Source organism: Solanum verrucosum, unplaced genomic scaffold, assembly GCF_900185275.1.
Source record: "Solanum verrucosum unplaced genomic scaffold, falcon-dt-bn FXZP01000147.1, whole genome shotgun sequence".
In the NCBI taxonomy this organism is placed as follows: Eukaryota; Viridiplantae; Streptophyta; class Magnoliopsida; order Solanales; family Solanaceae; genus Solanum; species Solanum verrucosum.
Window position 1 is genome coordinate 922,303 of NW_026020343.1, and position 20,385 is coordinate 942,687.

At 35.1% G+C, this 20,385-nt stretch overlaps 1 protein-coding gene and 1 pseudogene across 1 annotated transcript in view; both read right to left on the reverse strand.

Moving 5' to 3' along the window:
• LOC125837352 (uncharacterized) overlaps positions 1 to 20,385 on the reverse strand; it is a 293,499-nt gene that overhangs the window by 228,406 nt on the left and 44,708 nt on the right. The window lies entirely within an intron of this gene.
• Positions 14,729 to 16,503, reverse strand: LOC125837368 (gibberellin 20 oxidase 1-like; annotated as a pseudogene).

Genomic DNA, 20,385 nt, shown 5'->3' on the forward strand with positions numbered 1-20,385 from the left:
ATCACACAATCATAGAATTACAACTATCACCTATCTCAAAACAAGCTTCAAACCCTATGAAACTTGATCCTTCCCTTTCTGGATTTGTTCCGCTTGTTCTTGCTCTATAAACAATCAATATAATACGAGAATCAATAAACAATCACTAATTACCTGGAATACTAACAATTCTATGAACCCTAGATCAAACTCATGATCTCAATCATCCAAATTATGGTTTTTTCCACCATAGAATATATAACAAAACTCTCCCCCCCATCAATACTCATCCATTCTATTATGTTCTACGGATCATAAAATGGATTCGGGGAGTGAAAAACTTACCTTTTGCCTCTAGAATGGTGAAAAACGAGTAGGAGTCGCCTGTGTTTCAGTCCTTAGTCCTAAAAGTTGAATAGTGCATAATGAGGTCATTTAGGGGTTTAATAATGACTTTAATTCATGTCGAGCCCGCCACAGCGACACCCACCCCGCTACAGCCGCCCTGCCAGAGCGACCAAAATCCTGCCAGGGTGGCTTGCACGAAACCATTAAGCTATTTAATTAATTACAAGGCACCTATTTCATAACACACCTCTAACCAACGATACTAAGAAAATACCCTTTACGCTAGGATCGATTCTGGGAGTTCTACTCACCCGAATTCAATATCATAAAGTAGTACGGATTCCTTAACTAGTTATGTATCCCCTCATGTAATCAAAAGCATAATTAAACCATTTGTTTGTTACCAGATTTCCCTACAACTTAAAGACTCCGATTTCGTCTAAATATTGACTTGGTTGGCCAAAATCTAAATACTACGAAAAACTTTTTTGGCCCCAAAATTCCTCCCGTTGGATCTTCTATAACGATGGGAGAAGGTCGTTACAACAACTACTATGTAGTCTTCTGCATTGATCTCAAATTCACATGTGAACTCTTTCAATACTTGGGTTGTCAAGTATGAATAGAAACCTTTAATCTTTTTCTAGGTTAGGAGAATCCCTACTTATAGAGATTTCTTCCCAATCAAAAAAGGAGAACAAAACACGGTCTATTTTCTTCAACCAAAAAAATACACGAAAGTTTTCTTTTCAAAAGAAAAACACATGCTAGTATCCTCTTTTCTCCTTAGAAATAGGACTCTGAGTTATAGTTAAATATGGGCACTGTAGGGACCACATAATTAATTACTGAGGCTTCCTATTATGGAAATAATTCAAAACAATTAATTTGAATTATTCTTACCATAATAAATTACAAATCATTCCACTAGAAATTCGTAATTGCACTCCTCTATTTATTATTTGAAATTCCCTATTAAACACCTATGTAATTCACCATGTTAAGATTACAGATACTAATCAATAAATTAAATTACTTACTAATTTAATTCAATTATTAATTTTCTTTAGAGCACTACTTAACTTCTTTAATGTGTCGGATTTGTTGAGAATATGTCTTAGGATATTGCTGAAATAAAACAATTAGCTATTTTTAAGGTTTTTAAATTATGTTATTAGAGTCCTATTTGACTTATACTTAGGAGTTAGTTCTTTTTATTTGTTATTTGAATGAAATTGATAAGTTAGTAACTTATTTTTTTATTTTTTGTTAGGAATTATATATGCACTATGCTGAGACACAATGTAATCTATATCTTGTACGACTCGCTCTCTCTTCTTACCTCTACTTTTTCCATCAGTCCCTTCACTAGTTCTGCTTCTAATGAAGTCTTTTCCCATGGAATTGGAAACCTTTGCCTTCTTTTCTATAATATGACCGTTATCACATGTCTGTTCCATAATATCTGGGGGAGGTTGTTTCTTACGATTCAAACATTCACTCTATTTCTTCATAATTAAGGGAGTCTTTATTAACGCATCCAAAGAATGACTTTGTTGATTTTTTGCTAAAGTCAAAATATTCGTTGAATCAACCTTTGGTTGCTTGTGCTTATATTTATCTCTTACTTTTTCTGATCTAGTCCATAGAAATCTTACCTTGCTATCAATACCAAGCAAACTATCCAAGCATTCGTTGATTTTCTTGGAGTCTTTTATTCTTTGCAACTTGAATTCCTTCACTTCCAACATATTTTTTCTTAAGGTAATTCCAAATTTCATTTGGTGATGGGAGAAATATAATTCTCTTTAAAATTGTTGTTGATACAACAACAAACATAGTTGCTTTCATCGTGGACTTCATGATTTTCTTTTCCTTGTGACTCTTCATTTGCGCTGTGGTGAGATTATTTTGTAAAGAATTAATTTCATAATCCTCTTCTACTGCTTCCTTCCTAAAGATCAAGGGCCTCCAAGTAATTTTCCATTCTCACAACTCATAATTGGTAATTTTCATTACTAAAAATAGCATGAGTTATTCATGAAAACCTAATTTTGAAATCCATCTCTTTACTGAAAGGTCACTTTAGAAAACTAGCTCTACATCCCACCTATTAGTTTTTGAAAGAAAAGAAATGCAGGAAAACAACAATGGAAGAAAAGTTGAAGGATAAATTATGTATTGCAATACAGAACTTTATATTATTGACTAACAAAAGATATCTATTTACAGACTGAAAACTAAACTGAAATAGAAATCAACTCCTAAATGCTAGAATTATTGCAACAGGAATATTTGTAGTTCTAAATCAAAGATTCAACATATTTACAAAAGATTGCAAGGCCTTCAATCTTGAACCTTATATGTATAGCTCTTAAGCTTCTACATTATTTTCTTGAAGCCACGTCGAGAAAGCTAGAACAGTTTGTGTATCAACTCTGTGATAATTTTGAGTAAACTCAAGGAGAGCAAGCCATGTGCATCTTGAATGTTATGAACAGCTTGGTGTGAAATATCAAGATGGAATACAAAAAAATGGTTGAACTATCGCAGAGTCTTTGTTCCATCTCACTTTTACAAGGCTCTTCAACTTCCCCCCAATAATGGCACTCAAGTTTGAAGGAACAAAATCTTGAGTTCTTGTGAGTGCTAACTTGTTCTTTGGGCCAACAGTTTCCCATTCTTCATCGTCTTCCAATGAAACAACATACGAAACTTTTCCACTTGAATCTGATTGCCCTTCAAGTTTTAGTATGCTTAAAATTTTGATAGAAGTTCATATGTGTTTGAATTAGATTTTAAAAAAGGAAAATACTTTCAAAGATATGTTTGACCATAGTTTTTGAAAAAATTTCCTTAAAAAGTTCTCAAGTATAAAAAACGGGTCTAAATAGTTTGTTGAGAAGGGCATAATAGTGTTGAATTTTGTGGCCAGAGAGTTTTCATATATTTTGAAGAAAATTTTGAAAAAGGAAATATTTTTAAAGATATGTTTGACCATAGATTTAAAATCAGAGTTTGAAAATTTTTCCTTAAAAATCTTTGAAATATCAAAAAAGGGTCCAAATAGTTTGCTAAGAATGTCTTAATAATATTTAAAATTGGGGTACAATTTTGTTACCGAATGTAACATATCTACACATAATATAGCATAACCATAGGTAGAGATATTTAAAGTATTTTTCCGACTGATTTTCCTTAGATGGATTTCCTTATATAGCTACTAATAACTTTTATTCTTAAAATAAAACTATAGTTAAAACTCACTAAATTTATATAGGTGAGTCTACAAAATATTATTAATTTGTAGATGTATAATTTAATAGATAAATTAATATTTATTAATTTAAAGAGTCTTTTGAGATTCAGGAAATGTTAATTTTTATTACATCAAAATTATTTATCCTAATAATTTATGTATCATATGTATTGAATTTACATAAAAATAATAATTTCTGATACATATAGTACAATGAATATATCAAAACATTGTATCTTATTAAATTATGTATCCTATTTATTGAATTCAATGTTTTATTTATTACGCCTCAATTCAGGACTTCAGATTTTTGTGGACAATGAATGGTACTCCATTCGTCCAAATTTTAATGCTTTTGTGGTTAACATAGGCGATACATTTACGGTAAGAAATTTTACAAACTAGTACTATATAATAAGCTAATGCATTACATATTACATACAAATAATATAAACATAATCAATTAAACAAATAATACATTTTTCGGTGAAAAACATTATAAGATCTTTCCACATAATATATCATTCAACTTTTCTTCCGATGTTCTTTCCCTGCATTTATTTTCTTTCAAAAACTGATAGGTGGGATCTAGAGCTATTTTTCTTAAGGGACCTCTGAGTAACGAGATGGATTTCAAAGTTTGTTTTTCATGAAAGACTCATGCTATTTTTAGTAATGAAAATTATGAATTATGTGTTGTGAGTACGGAAAATTACTTTGAGACCCTTGATCTTTAGGAAGGAAGCCGTGGAAGAGGATTATGAAATTAATCCATTAAAAAATAATCCAACCATACCGCAAATCAAGAGTCACAAGGAAAACCAAATCTATGAAGCCCACGACGAAAGTAACTTTGTTTGTTGTTGTCTCAACAACTATTTTAAAGGGAATTATATTTCTCCCATCACCAAAAGAAATTTGGAATTATCTTAAGAAACAATATGTTGGAGGTGAAGGAACTCAAGTTGAAAATAATAAAGACTCCAAGAAAATCAAAGAATGCATGGATAGATTGCTTGGTATTCATAACAAGGTACGATTTCTAGGCACTAGATCAGAAAAGGTAAGAGATGAATATAAACACAAGCAGCCAAAGGTTGATTCATTGAATAATTTGACTGTAGCAAAAAGTCCAGAAAGCCATTCTTTGGATGTGATATTAAAGACTCCCATAATTAAGAGAAAATTGAGTGAATGCCAGAATCCTAAGAAACAACCCCCCCCCCCCCACCCTCCCCCCAACAGTCGTATTAAAGAAAAGAAGGCAAAGGTTTCCAATTCCATGGGAAAGGACTTTAGTAGAAGGAGTGCTAGTGAAGGGACTGATGGAAAAGGTAGAGGTTAGAAGAGAGAGCGAGTTAGACAAGATCTAGATTGTACTCTATCTCAACATAGTGCAGATGTTGAAGATTCTTCAAGACGAGGAACGTAAGTAAGACAAATTTGGATGGTTCTATAGATAAAATGTTCAAGAGAGATGATGTACATTACGATGACGATCCCATTTGGGGAACTATTTTATCGAATAATGGATCATAAATTTATAATACAAGCAACCAAATGTTCATTCATTGAAAAAGTTTGCTTTAGTAAATATTCTAGAAAACCATTCTTTTGTATGTGATATTAAAGACATCCTTAAGAAGAATATATTAATGCAAGAATATTGAGACTCAACCTTCCTCGGATATTATAGAAGTGACATGTGATAACGATTTTAAGAAAGAAAAGAAATCATGGGTGTCCAAGTTCTTGGAAAAAAACTTCAATATAAGCAAAGCTAGTGACAAATTATTATAAATAATAAGTTCACAACGATTATCGACGTCACAAACCAGCCCACCGTGATTGGCACCCACTCTAACTCTCCAGTGGGAGAATCATTACGACAACCCAACTAAACAACTTAACAATAAACTAAACATTTAAAGATACGGAAGCAGTTTTAAATGATGGATAGAAACAGAGTTCCCATAAACTCCAAAGGTTTTGAATAAATAATTTAAACAACTGTTGTGGAGGTCAATCCCTAGAACTTTAAAGTCGTTGTACCAAACTCTACCAATCAACAAGTCTAAGGAAAGGGGGTACGACCCCGGAACTAAATATACAAATAAATCTAACTAGAGAGTTTGAGTCTGAAAAGAATGGATTAAACAATAGAGGACCCATTGCAACCGGGAAGAACTGGCTCACCCTTGAATTTGGACTCGATCATTGATCTCCTAACTAAAGTCTATCAGTAGCCGCCTAAAGATTCCCTCTACTTAACAAAGAACGAGCAAGTGCAATATCAGTACACAACCACAGTGTACTAGTAGGATCACACGACTACCCCAATAAGTGAAATACAACCAGGAAATTACAACACAGTAAATACACATATACAGAATACATAGTTCAATTAGCATTTCAGGAGCATTATACAATTTCCCAATATATGTGTCGAGACGTGACACCCAGTCCAATATATGTGTCGAAACATGACACCCGGTCCAATGTATGTGTCGGAACATGATACCTGATCCAATCAGCACAAGCACAATCACACTCACCCCATAATGAATAATACATATAGTCACATGGTCAAGTTGCAGTTCATGGCATGCAGTTGTTCATACATAATCATTCCATTAGATTTGATTCACATTTCACGATTCACATACACACATGCATATAAGAAGCAATTATTCGGCATATAGCACAAAAACAGGGAATTGAACAATCACCTACCTCGAAACCAAGCTTGAATCCTCCTAAGACACTTGAACCTTCCCTTTCCGGATTATTTCTTCTTGTTCTTGGTCTTAACACAAGTAATTAGTACAAGGATCAATAAACAACACCTAATTTACCTGGATTACAATCAAACTATCAATCCAAGGCCAAACCCAAGATCCTAATATTGAACTAAGACTTTTCCCACCATCAAATTCAGGCCAAAACCCTCTCTCAATTATAGTTACCCATGATTCTAAGTCCTACGAATCGAAATATGGATTAAGGGAGTAATTTCCTTACCGTTAGCACTAAAAGTAATGGAAAACTATCAAGAATCACCCTGGGTCGTCTCCTAGCTCTCAAGAACTACGTTTTGCAAAAAATAATGATTTTGGAGTTTTCTTGACCTAAGTTCGCGACTGGCCCACCACGGCGAACCCTATTCCACTACAGCGACCCCGCCCAAACGGGATTAATCTTGCCCTGGCGGCTTGCACGGAGACAGAAGCTCGGAATTTGAGTGTCAAGCTCCCATTTCACGACACACCTTCAACTCGAGACGTTCTAAAACTACCATTTCACACCAAGATCACTTTCGAGAGTTCTACTTGCCTGAATTCGATTATGTAAGGCGGTACAGGATCCTTAACATAATGGCTATCCACTCATGTGATAAAATTCATAATTAAAGCCCCCATGTATTACCAGATTTCCCTAGACCTCACCTGACTCAGATTTCGTCCTAGTCTGGTCTAGGCTAAAATTTTCTAAGTCACTATCCAAAGTTTTCTGGACCAAAATTATTTCCCCATTGGCTTTTCCATAATGAGAGGAACAAGTCATTACAATAGATACCAATTTACCCATCACCCATTCCTGAGTGATAAACTAGGAAAAATTGGCTAAGGTATAGTCAAGTAGTACCTATATTGTTGAAAAACTGGGGATACTTGTCTCGCATGTCCTTCTCAGTTTCCTAAGTATCTTCCTTAACTGGATGATGCTTTCATTGAACATTAACGGACATTATCTCCTTGGTCCTCAACTTTTGGACATCGCGATCAAGAATTGCAACCGGTTCCTCCTCATACTCAAGGTCTTTGCCTAACAGAACTGAGTCCTACTTTATGATGTAATCTGTGTCACTATGATACTTCTTCAATATGGACACATGAAACACTAGAAGGACCCCATGTAGGCTAGGGTGGTAAAGCCAACCTATAAGTCATTGACCCTACACAGTCAAGAATCTCAAATGGCCCGATGTATCGAGGAATAAGCTTTCCCTTCTTGCCAAATCTCATCACCCCTTTCATGGGTGATACTTTTAGAAGAACTCGCTCACCAGCCTGAAATGTCATGTTACTTACCTTACGGTCTGCATACTTTTTCTGTCGACTCTGGGTTGCTAGAAGCTTAGCTTGAATGCTTCTTACCTTATCTTAAGCATCTTTCACTAAGTCAACCACAAAAGGTTTCACATCTCCAACCTCAAACCACCATATGGGTGATCTACATCCCCTCCTATAAAGTTCCTCAAAGGTGCCATGTCAATGTTGGAGTGCTAACTATTATTATAGGAGAACTCACACAAAGGAACGAACTTATCCCAATGCCCTCCAAAGTCGATCACATATTCCCTCAATATGTCCTCTGACACTGGAATAGTTCTCTCTGACTGCCCATCCGTTTGTGGATGGAAGGTTGTGTTGAAATTGAGGTTATTACCCAACTCATCATGCAATTTCCCCTAAAACTTTGATGTGAACTACGTACCACGGTTCGAGATGATGGAATGGGGCACCCCATGCAACCTCATTATCTTTTTCAGATAAACCTTAGCCAACTGTTGAGCATTATAGTCTACTCTGACTTAAACGAAATGGGCCGACTTAGTCAATTAGTCAACCACTACCCAAATGGAATCAAACTTCCCCAAGGTCTTGGGGAGACTAACCACAAAATCCATATCTATCCTCTCCCACTTCCATTTAGGTATTGGCATTCGTTGAAGCAAGGCCTTCGGTGCTTATACTTTACCTGTTGACAGTTTTGGCACTTAGCCACAAACTCAACTAAGTCTTTCTTCATGCTAGGTCACTAAAAAAGTCGCTTCAAGTCTTGGTACATATTGGTCACACCAGGATGAATGGAATACCGCGAACCATTGGATTTTGTCAACATCTTCTGAATCAAGTCATCCACTCGGGGAGAACAAATTCTTCCCATAAAACTGAGCACACTACCCGTGTCAATAGTCGCATATTGTGCCTTGCCAGATACTGTCTTCTTTCTGAGCTCATTCAAATTATCATCCTCAAACTATTTGGCCTTGATCTCTTCAATGAATGTGGGCCTAACCTCAATGCTGGCTAACACCCCACATTTCTCTGAGACACCCACCTACATGAACTTAGACTCCAAGGTTTGAATTTCCTTGGCCAAAGGTCTCTTGGACACACCCAAGCATGCTAGACTACACATACTCATCGCCTTCCGGCTTAATGGCTCTGCCACCATGTTAGAGTTACCCCGATGATACTGGATGGCAACATCATAGTCCTTGAGTAACTCCATTCACTGTCTTTGTCTCAGATTCAAGTCCTTCTGAGTGAATACATGTAGTATACTACGATGGTCTTTAAACACCTCACACTTGATACCATAAAGGTAATGTCGCCAGATCTTAAGGGAAAACACTACCGCTGCCAACTCCAAATCATGCGTCGGAAAGTTTCTGTCGTGCCCCTTCAGCTGCCGCGATGCATAAGCTATGACATTCTTATCTTTCATCAACACAACCCCCAAACCTGAATGTGAAGCATCCCAATAAATAATGTAATATTTACCTTCCACCAGCAACATCATAATGGGTATCATAATGGGTGTTGTAGTCAGAAGAGTCTTGAGTTTTTGGAAGCTCTCTTCACATTTGTCAGTCCAATCGAAAGGCACTTCCTTTTGGGTTAGCCTTGTTAAATGTGTGGCGATAGAAGAAATAAAATTCACAAACCGTCGATAGTAGCTAGCGAGCCCCACGAAATTCCTAACTTCAGTCACAGAGCTAGACCGGACCCAGTTCTTGACTGCTTCGATCTTTTGGCGATCTCCCATTACCCCTTCCCTGGAAACCACATTCCCCAAAAAGGCAACTGAATTCCAACCAAAACTCACAGTTTGAAAATTTGGCATATATTTTCTGTTTTCCAAGGACCACTAAAACAATACGAAGATGGTCAGCATGCTCATCCTTGCTCTTAGAATAAAACAAAATGTTATAAATAAAGACTATAAAAAAAGAATCTAGGAATGGCTTGAACACACAATTAATCAAACTCATCAAGGCTACAGGCGCATTGGTCAACCCAAATGACATTTCTAAAAACTCATAGTGCCCATAACGGGTCCTAAATGTCATTTTTGGTATATCCTTAAGCCTAATTTTTAGTTTATGGTAACCAGGACTTATGTCAATCTTAGAGAAAATTGATGCACCCTACAACTGGTAAAAAAGATCATCTATTAGAGGTAACAACTACTTATTCGAGATGGTGATCCTATTCAACTAATGATAGTCTATGCACATCCTCATACTACCATCCTTCTTCTTAACAAACAAGAAAGGAGAACCCCACAGGGAAGAACTAGGATGGATGAAACCTTTATAAAAAAGCTCCTGAATTTAAGCCTTAAGCTCTCTTAATACCAGCGGAGCCAAGCGATAAGGAGGGATGGAAATAGGGCGAGTACCCAGTTCCAAGTCAATGTAAAAATCTATATATCTATCCGGAGGCATATGAGGTAAATTGGTAGGAAGCACTTCCTTAAATTTAGACACTACCTGAATAGACTCAACAGAGGGATACTCAACATCTATATCCCGAATATGAGTAAAATATGCCAAACACCCCTGCCCCAAAAGTTTTCTAGCCCGAAAAAAAGGCATGACCTTAGATGGCTTAGGCTTGTACACCCCTTCCCACTCTACCTTTTCCCTACCCGGGATCTTTAGAGTCACAAACTTAGTATTACAATTAAGCACAACATAATAGGGGGACAACCAAGTCATGCCTAAGAATATATCAAAGTCTGTTATATCTAGAATAACCAAATCAGCCCAAGTCTGATAACCCATAAGCGGAACAGGACAACCATGATATACATAGGTGACTATGATCGACTCTCCAACTGGGGTTGAAACATGGATGGGGCATCAATTACATCACAATTCACATAAAATCCCAAGGCAAAATGAACTAATACATATGAATAAGTAGAACCCGAATAAAGCAAAATAGTAGCCATCTGGTCACAGACAAGAATAGTACATGTGATCACTGCATTAGATATCTCCGCCTCAGTCTAACCCTGAAAGGCATAAAACTCTGCCATTTCATCTTGACGGATAACCTCCTTGTCTGGTTGCACTGCTCCGCTACCCGTTGGTGGTATTTTTAAGAGAGGGTAAAGGTGGAGAAGATAGTGGTTTATTTCATGATCTTACTAGTTGGTTTCTTATGTTATGTGGTGGGTGTCGGGTTGACCGATGATGCCTACTAGTACACGTGTTTTGTACTGACACTACCCTTGCTATGTCTTTGACATAGTCTGGATGCAGGATTGGTGACATTTTATTAGGTGAAGACGAAGAAAATCTCCAACAACTTCTACTTTTCCTTTTGCATGGTGGGAGCTATGTCTTTTATTTGTTTGTCCAGTGCTACTCTTAGTCGTTCTTGTACCTGTTTAGGCTAGATCCATGGGAGTTGTTAAATTACTTTACAAGTTTAAACTAAAAGTGTGTCTAAAGATATTATTTAAAAAATCATATTAGTATATTTATCTATGTTTCTTTAATATTTTCGCATGTTTAACTATTGGGATATGAGGGTTCCCCTACTTAGGTGTTAGAGTGGGCGCCCGCTTGATCCGGTGGGTTGGGTCGTGACAGAAATGCAATTAGATTACAATGACTTTATATACTTTTCATGATGTTATTTTCATGTGTCTTAATTATTTTCAGTTTATCAAGACATTTAGACTTACAAAACATCAAAAAAAATCATATCATGAGTAAACTTCTTGAAAACTCAGAATACTCAAATTCACCTCTTGCCCAAATGCTTATTTATTACATAAATCAGAATAGATTAATTATAACTTATCACTACCTCTTTTTCCTTTAGGTAAAGGTCTCATAGTCATTTTTCCTTATAAACAAGAATCACATGTTGGTAGTGACTGCACTTTCAATGAACTGTTATGTCCATTCATTAACCAACCTTGAAATTATATTCACAATAAATGACTTAGACGCTAATGTAAAGATAAGTTTTATTCAATTTAAAGGATAATTTCCCTTATGAGGCAGATTAATATAATTCAATTCATGAGAGATAATACTAATAAAAAAACACGCATCAGTATACCACAAGAAATAAAATATTCATCAAACTCAATGATAGGAGATTTAAAAACAAATATATTAAATACTCATCTCTTATCTAGTTAGAAACTGGAAATAATTCCTTCTAACATAAGGTACATTTACAATGCATTCTTTGAATTTATATCTTATCTCTACCAAAAGAAAAGCTTAAGTAGTACTAAGTGGGTGCGTAAAGTCTATTGAAATAAGAGATATATTACATTAAGTAGATCATAATATTTCGAATAATCGTAAATAACAAAATTCAGTGCTCATTTATACATATATTATTAACATCCAATCTACCAGACATATTAACTCATCTCATAATCTCACCTTTTAATAAATCAAAACGATAATTAATATATACAGATCATAATAGTTATATTAGGATTAAGAATATAAGTAAATGTAATAGTTTAGGGAATATGGTTTTGCCAGCCAGTCTAAAACAACTATCTCTACTCGGTCATGTTCAATACATACAAAATGCACTAGCACAAGAAGTTGGAACTATACCGTTCCCATAATCAAGATAAATTACATATAATCTTATGCTACAATCGTACGGATTGCATTTCAAATTTCCATCCTAGATTGTGAACAAAAAACTTTATACTTATAAGAACCGATTTAATCCTCTGTGTATAAGCTAAAACTCTGCACACTAAATCATCTACTATATAAGTAAACATACACCATAAAAGAATATAGGATATATTAAAACTGAATAAATATTTATTCTATAATAAATATTATATCTTAAGATTTGGTTAATATTATATATTCCAACAACTACTAATTCTCCTACTGATAAAAATGGTCATCAAGTAGTGGGCCTGCCAAGTAGCTCAAATTTAGAGAAGCAAATACGTAAGAAAATGAGAAGAGAAGATCACTTGAGAAACATCCCGATGGGGGTATATCTTAAGCTATCGTATTTTAAACTTGATAAAATCCTTGGATTTCTCTTAACTCTATGTGACATGTTTTCTATGTATAGAAAAATCCAAGACGAGGAACTTAAGTAAGATAGATTTGGATAGTTCTGCAGTTAAAAAGTGTAGGAGAGATGATGTAAGTTCTGATGACGATCCCAATGGGGAACTGTTTTAGCAAACTGTGGGATAAGAAAAGGTTAGTGATATATATAAATAGAAGTAGGTAAAGATTGATTCATTGAAAGATTTGAATTTAGCAAAAAATTCAGAAAGACATTCTTGGGATGGGACATTAAAGACTCCCCTAAGAGGAAATATCGTGAATGTTAGAATCCGAAAACACAACCTCCCTCCAGATATCCCCCTAGATATTATAGAAAAGATATGTGATAACACTGTAAGAAAGAAAAGAAAGAAAGGTATCCAAGCCTATTGAAAAAGACTTCAGCTAAAGCAGAGCTAGCGAAGGGACTGATGGAAAAGGGAGAATGAGTTTGACAAGATCTAGAATACACTGTCTCGGCAGAGTGCAGAAGCTGATCAAGATTCTTCAAAAGGGAATTTGTCTATTTTGCAACCTTTTGTTGAAGCCACTTCAAGCTCTTCTAAAGTGTCTTGTTCACATAAAATATGACTAAAAATGGAAATTAGCAATCGATAAATTTTATAGCAAAACAACAAAATCCATTTCTAATATTATTTACTCACAAATTATTATAAAATTTTATTACCTACGAATAATTTAACAAAGGTTAACAACGAAGTTCGTTGCTAATTGGACCTATATACAATGGAACCAATACAGGAACCTAAAAGTCACGAGTACAAAGCTGTCTAATGTGAAAAAATGCAAGTCCCGTTAGTGGAACACAACAAGTCGTCTCAATGGCAAAAGACTAGCTAACATATATAGAAAAGGAGAAAGGCTGGTACAAAATCTTCAGCTTCTGCATTATGCTGAGAAACAGTGCAATCTATATCTTGCTCGACTTGCTGTCTCTTCTTACCTCTACCTTTTCCATCAGTCCATTCACTAGTTCTGCTTCTACTGAAGTGTTTTCCCATGGAATTGGAAACCTTTGCCTTCTTTTCTTTAATACAACTGTTATCACATGTCTATTCAATAATATCTAGGGGATGGTTGTTTCTTAGGATTCTGGCATTCACTCCATTTCCTCTTAATTAAGGGAGTCTTTAATATCACATCCAAAGAATGACTTTCTTGATTTTTTGTTAAAGTCAAATTATTCAATGAATCAACCTTTGGCTTCTTGTGTTTATATTTATGTCTTACTTTTTCTGATCTAGTGCCTAGAAATATGACCTTGTTATCAATACCAAGCAATCTATCCAAGCATTCTTTGATTTTCTTGGAGTGTTTTGTTCTTTTCAACTTGAATTCCTTCACCTCCAACATATTATTTCTTAAGATAATTCCAAATTTGTTTTGGTTATGGGAGAAATATAATTCTCTTTAAAATAGTTGTTGAGACAATAACAAACAGCGTTGCTTTCGTTGTGGACTTCATGATTTTTTTTCCTTGTGACTCTTGATTTTCACTTGGGTGGGATATTTTGTAGTGGATTCATTTCATAATCCTCTTCCACGCCTTCCTTCCTAAAGATCAAGGGACTCCAAGTAATTATCCGTTCTCACAACTCATAATTGGTAATTTTCATTACTAAAAACAGCATGAGTTATTCACGAAAAACTATTTTTGAAATCCATCTCTTCACTCAAAGGTCCCTTCAGAAAAATAGCTTGAGATCCCACTTACCAGTTTTTGAAAGAAAAGAAATGCAGGAAAATAACAATGGAAGAAAAGTTGAAGGGTAAATTATGTATTGCACTATAGAACTTTAAATTATTGACTAACAAAAGACATGTATTTACAAACTAAAAACAAACTGAAATAGAAATCAACTCCTAAAACTAGGTGTCTAACTTAATAGAATTATTGCAACAGGAATATTTGTAGTTCTAAATCAAAGATTCAACATCTATACAAAAGATTCGAAGGCCTTCAATTTTAAACCTTATATGTATAGCTCTTAAGCTTCTACATTATTGTCTTGAATCCACATCGTGAAAGCTTGAAGAGTGTTTGTATCAGCTCTGTGATGCTTTTGAGTAAACTCAAAGAGAGTAGGCCATGTGAAGTACGGGTATAGTCGAGGGCTTTTGTAGTACACCAATGCAGTTGGTGGACTCACCACCTTATCATTGTCTGGAGAAAGAAAGAAAGCAAGTGATTTTCTAGGAGTCTTGTTGTTAACCACTGCTCTATGTAAGCAACTTTTGTATCTACCATTCGATAGGGCCTGCAAAAAGACAAACACCAAATATATCATATTCAAGTTGTAAGTCTAAGAATTCATGAGGTATATCATTGTGCATCATGTGGAAAGATCTTATAATGTTTTTCAACAAAAAAATGTATTATTTCTTAATTGATTCTGCTTATATTATTTGTATGTAATACATAATACATTAGCTTATTATATAGTACTAGTTTGTAAATTTGCTTACCATAAATGAGTCGCCTATGTTAACCACAAAAGATGAAGTACCATTTGTTGTCCACAAAAACCTGAAGTTCTTTAACAGAATCTTGTAGAGAACGATTAATGATGTTGGATCATAGTGAGCCCATGTTCCTAAGGTGAGCTCTGGTTTCTGGCACAGGGGATAATATTTGAGTCTCATTATGGATTCATTATCTTCGAAAAACTCTTTAAAGTTGCTCTTCTATACACCTAGGTTCATCCCTAAAAGTTCCATGTACCTAAGAGAAAGTGTGCTCATGAAATTGCAATAATCTTGATAAATATTCCAGTGTAATTAAAGGGAAAAAGGGTTAATTCATTTACATAATCGAAAAATAGAAAAATAGACACTTTTTTTGTTTCAAATTTTTTGTCTGATTTTAATTTGACATAAAGTTTAAGAAATTAAAGAAACTTTTGAATTCAGTAGTCTTAGACAAAAAATATATATATAAAATGTACAAGAATATCATTTAATTTAGTGGTCTAAAACATGTCATGCCAAAAAAGGAAAAAACATTTTTTTGAAACATACCAAAAAGAAAAGTACGAATTTTTTTTGAAAAAGATGAGAACTAAGATAGTTAATTGTCCTTACCCAATATTTTTAAAGCATTCACCCAATATACTTTGGAAATACTCCTCAACTATGTGAGATGAGCCTTCTTTAGCCGAGTATCGTAAAGAGAGTGTCTCTTTCCAAGGAAGCTTCAAAGAAAACCTTCCAATAAAGTTGCTGGCATAACCACAATGTTCACCAATTTTCCTTTGAGATTTTTGCTTTTCATAGAGAGGAATGCCAAAGATAGATAGAAAGGGTGGGAGAGGGGCTGAGGGACGGCAAAGGTGCAAAAACAAAAACCACATGACATACGTACGTTAAATGGTAGGCCCATTACGAACAATCATTAAGGCGGTCTCCAATCTCACTCGGCTCGGGGCGATCAGAGGGATCTGTCCATATAATGATGGACATTAGAGACGAGATTAGCATCAACTTCATGATTGACAACAAGAAAGAAACCATGATTCCTGCACGCTTCACCAACAAGCCTAGATGCTTGTTCGGCGGCGGCAGGGTCACCAGAAAAGAAAACCCTTAAGTCAATAAGGGGAACATGAAATTTATGTGCTACAACACAAGGCTTCTCGTCATCCGTCCATATATATTGTGTGAGAATGCTGGACTCATTTTTCATATGGGATGTATCAAAAATCAATGGTTTTTCCTCATCAAGTATAGATGATTTTTCATATGTGATTATACTATCAGTGGTCATTGTAAGCAAGGGTTTGGTTTTTTCTTTCTTGTGCAATATGTCAAAATTTGGAAAAGGAAGTAGAAGTAGTTTACTGCGAGGAGCCAAAATGAAGGATTATCTAGGGCTTAAGGATGCTTAAAATTCGGATAGAAGTTTGTTGTTTGAATCAGATTTTAAAAAAGGAAATACTTTCAAAGATATGTTTGACCATAGATTTTGAATAAAATTCCTTAAAAAGTTCTCAAATATCAAAAACGGGTCTGAACAGTTGGTAGAGAAGGGCTTAATAGTGCTTAGTTTTGTGGCCAGAGAGTTTTCCATATTTTGAATAAAATTTTAAAAAATAAAATATTTTTAAAGTTATGTTTGACCATATATTTCAAATCAGAATTTGATTTTTTTTTTTTAAAAAAGCTTTGAATTATCAAAAATGGGTCCAAATAGTTTGTCAAGAATGGCTTAATAATGCTTAAAAGTGGGGTATAATTTTGTAATAGAATGTACATAGACATATCTACACATAATATAGCATAACCATAGGTAGATATATTTAACGAATTTTTCCGATTGATTTTCCTTAGATAGATTTCCTTATATTGCTACAAATAAATTTTATTCTTAAAATAATACTATAGTAAAACACACTAAATTAATATGTGTGACTATAAAATATTATTAATTTGTAGATGTATTATTTAATAGATAAATTATATTTATTAATTTAAAGAGTTTTGAGATTCAAGAAAAGTAAATTTTTATTACATAAAAATTGTTGTATCCTAATAATTTATGTATCATATTTATTGAATTTACATAAAAATAATAATTTATGATACATAAAGTGTAACACCTTTCTATTCAAAGGAACTAGAAAGAACTAGAATTTGAAAGAAATTGTTTTTGGAAATAATCAAATTTGGAAAGTTTGACAAGTTGAGCTATGTATGAGTTTTGGGTCAACTTCAAACAACCATAACTACAAACACAGGATGAGTTAGGAACACAAGATGAGTTAGGTGGGCTACAAGATACCGTAGGAGTGTGCTCATTTTCGAGTTTGTATTACGGAGATATTCCTATTGGAAGTCGGGTTGTCTAGATAAGGAAAGTCAAAACCAGATTTTTGAAGGGTATTATGGTCTTTTCACTACCCAATTAATTAAATTCATTTTTGGTAATTAATTTGGGGTCTAAACTGAATCAGTTCAGTTTACGCTTAATAAAATTCAGTTAGGGTTTTGAGAGAAGAGAAAAGAAGAGGAGAAAAAGCAGAGATTCGTCCCGTTCTTGAAGTTAAGCTTGTGGATTTCGCCAAGGGTTAATCCCTATGAGGTATGTTAGATCACATAGCATTGGGTTCGTTCACCCATGCACCAATCATGATTTGATTCTGTGAAATTTTGTTCTTGAAAGTGTAGAAATTGAGTTCTTGATGGATTTTATTGAAGTTTCTATTGGGTTCTTGATTGTAGATGTTGTTGAGAAATTCTTGAGTTAAATTAATGAAGTTTGATGTTTTTTTGAGTGGATTCTCGTATACCTTAGTTGTGTATTTGAATTCTAAGTGTTTGGGGAAGAAAATAATTGAATCTAGAGGGTTTAGAGTTGAAAAACAAGCAAAACAATTCGTCAAAAACATGGGGAAGGGGGCTGGGGCGCCGCGCCACTCAGAGCACCGCAAATAAACTTCTGTAGTTTGGACTCTACGGAGCCGCACGACTTAGACTGCCCCAACCCAGTTCCTGAAGTTTTCCCTCTGGCTCACAGCGCCACTCAGAGCACCAGGGTCGCCATGTCTCCTACCTTTCCCACTTCTTTCCGTTTGAGTTCCCTTGAATTGTACCTATGTTTCCTAGTTGATTTCTACACTCTAAGGTACGTCTAAAAATCATGATATCATCTATAACATAAGATCATGACCCGTGAATCCATAAATCAAATTCAAGGTAGAGCTAAGAGTCAAGTAAAGAGAGTTCTTGGAATCTTTTCAAAGTCTATTTCAATCATTTTAAACTTGTTTTTAAAAGAATTAAGCATTGAGTTGAGAAAGATTAGAGCTGAGTTCATTTCTTTAAAAATGAATTATGGGGACTAAGTAATCCCAAAGAGCAAATATTTTCACATTTAAGATAAGAGGAAATAACGATTTCCGAACAAGTTTTCATGAGTAGCTTTGAGTTCCATCTCTTTTAAGAGATAAGCGTTTTGAGTAATAACATCAAATCACATAGAAAGAGTAATGTTTTTAAACATATCAATTGAGTTTTTCTGGAGTAGTATTTAGCACCGATATGGGGATGAGTCCATAATTGCTCAAGTCCCCATAAACCATGTAGCCAACGCGGGTAGAAAGGGTCATACTTTTTAGATGATTCCTTAATTCTTCTTATCATAGACTAGTGGATCCACTTAGTTGAGGCGTTCTATATCCTGACAAGTTATAGGACAGTTCTGGCAGCGTGGGCGAGATATTGTATCATCACATAGATCATACTGATGGTTGTTGATTAGAGAAACTCCCACAAAATTATATTACTTTATTATATATGTATAGTGAGCTATTACTTACTGGTTTAAATGCTTTATATAAATTGCACCTTTACTATTATTTAATTCTGCATTTGAGTTGAGTATTTAAGAGTTGAGTAACGCTGAGGCAATTGTTCTTTCATAATTCAGTTCAAGCTTATGTCGTGTTTAGTTTTTTTGTCGTATGCTCGTACATTCAATGTACTGATCCCATTTGGCCTACATCGCTTTATGATGCAGATATAGGTAACCATGATTAGCATCTAGTGCCTCATCAATCTAGTTGAGCACTCAGAGTTAGTTGGTGAGTCTCCTTGCTTTCTGGAGGATCCCATTTTACATTTTTTTTAGTATTTCAGTTGTCAGGAGGCTCAGGGGTCTTTTCCCGACATCCCTCATTGTTTTAGAGGCTTCATAGACGGATACCTATAGTTAATTAGTCTTTCCATTCTCAATTGTTTATGTTCAGACTTGAGTTGTCATTTTGGCCAGACGAATATTTAGTTCAGGGCATTCTAAGTTATTTGCATGAGTATATTTTGAGACTGCTTATTGTGGTTTAATTCTTCTGCTAAGAGTTAAGCCAGGCCAAGGGTTCGCTTGGGGCAAGCAATAGTTCTCGCCTGCTAGTCCCGCCCAGGGTATTGGCTCGGTGCGTGACAAACTTGGTATTAAAGAACAGAGCTCAAGAATCTTAGGGAGTCTATGTAGTCATGTCTGTAGAGTCCTAGTATAAGAGCGCCACTTCTATAATTTGGAGGCTTCAACATTTAGGAACTATCTCACTTCTTTCATATTCATTTCGTTCGATAGAGTTAATCTTTGTAAAGTTTCCCTCTAACTCGTGCTTGCGCATTTCTTTCAGATCATGCCTCAACGAAGAGTTGTCTGAGGTCGTCCTTCTAGGAGGAAAGTTGAAGAGCAAGGGGTACCTAATGCCCTAGAAGTGCAACCCCAAAGAGAAGCCAATAATGTTGAATTTTGGGAAGAAATCTAAATGCTAAGTCAAGTTGTGACCAACAAAGTTGGGAAATAAAGACAGGCTAGATAGAAAGTGGCGGATGCTTCAAGGATCCATGAGTTCTTGAGGATGAATCCTCACACCTTCATTGTTTCAAGCACCACAGAGGATCCAGAAAACTTTATAGAGAAAATGCAGAAGGTGTTTGAGGTTATGCATATTATCGTTGCATAGCGAGTGGAACTGGCTGCCTATCAACTGAGGAGTGTTTCTAGGACTTGGTTTGACTAGTGAAATAAGAGTAGGGTTGACGATGTACCGGTTTTGAGTTTGAATGTGGTTGGGAAAGCTTTCTTGGGGCGTTTCTTTCCCCGTGAGATAAGAGAAGCCAAGGTACGAGAATTCTTTAC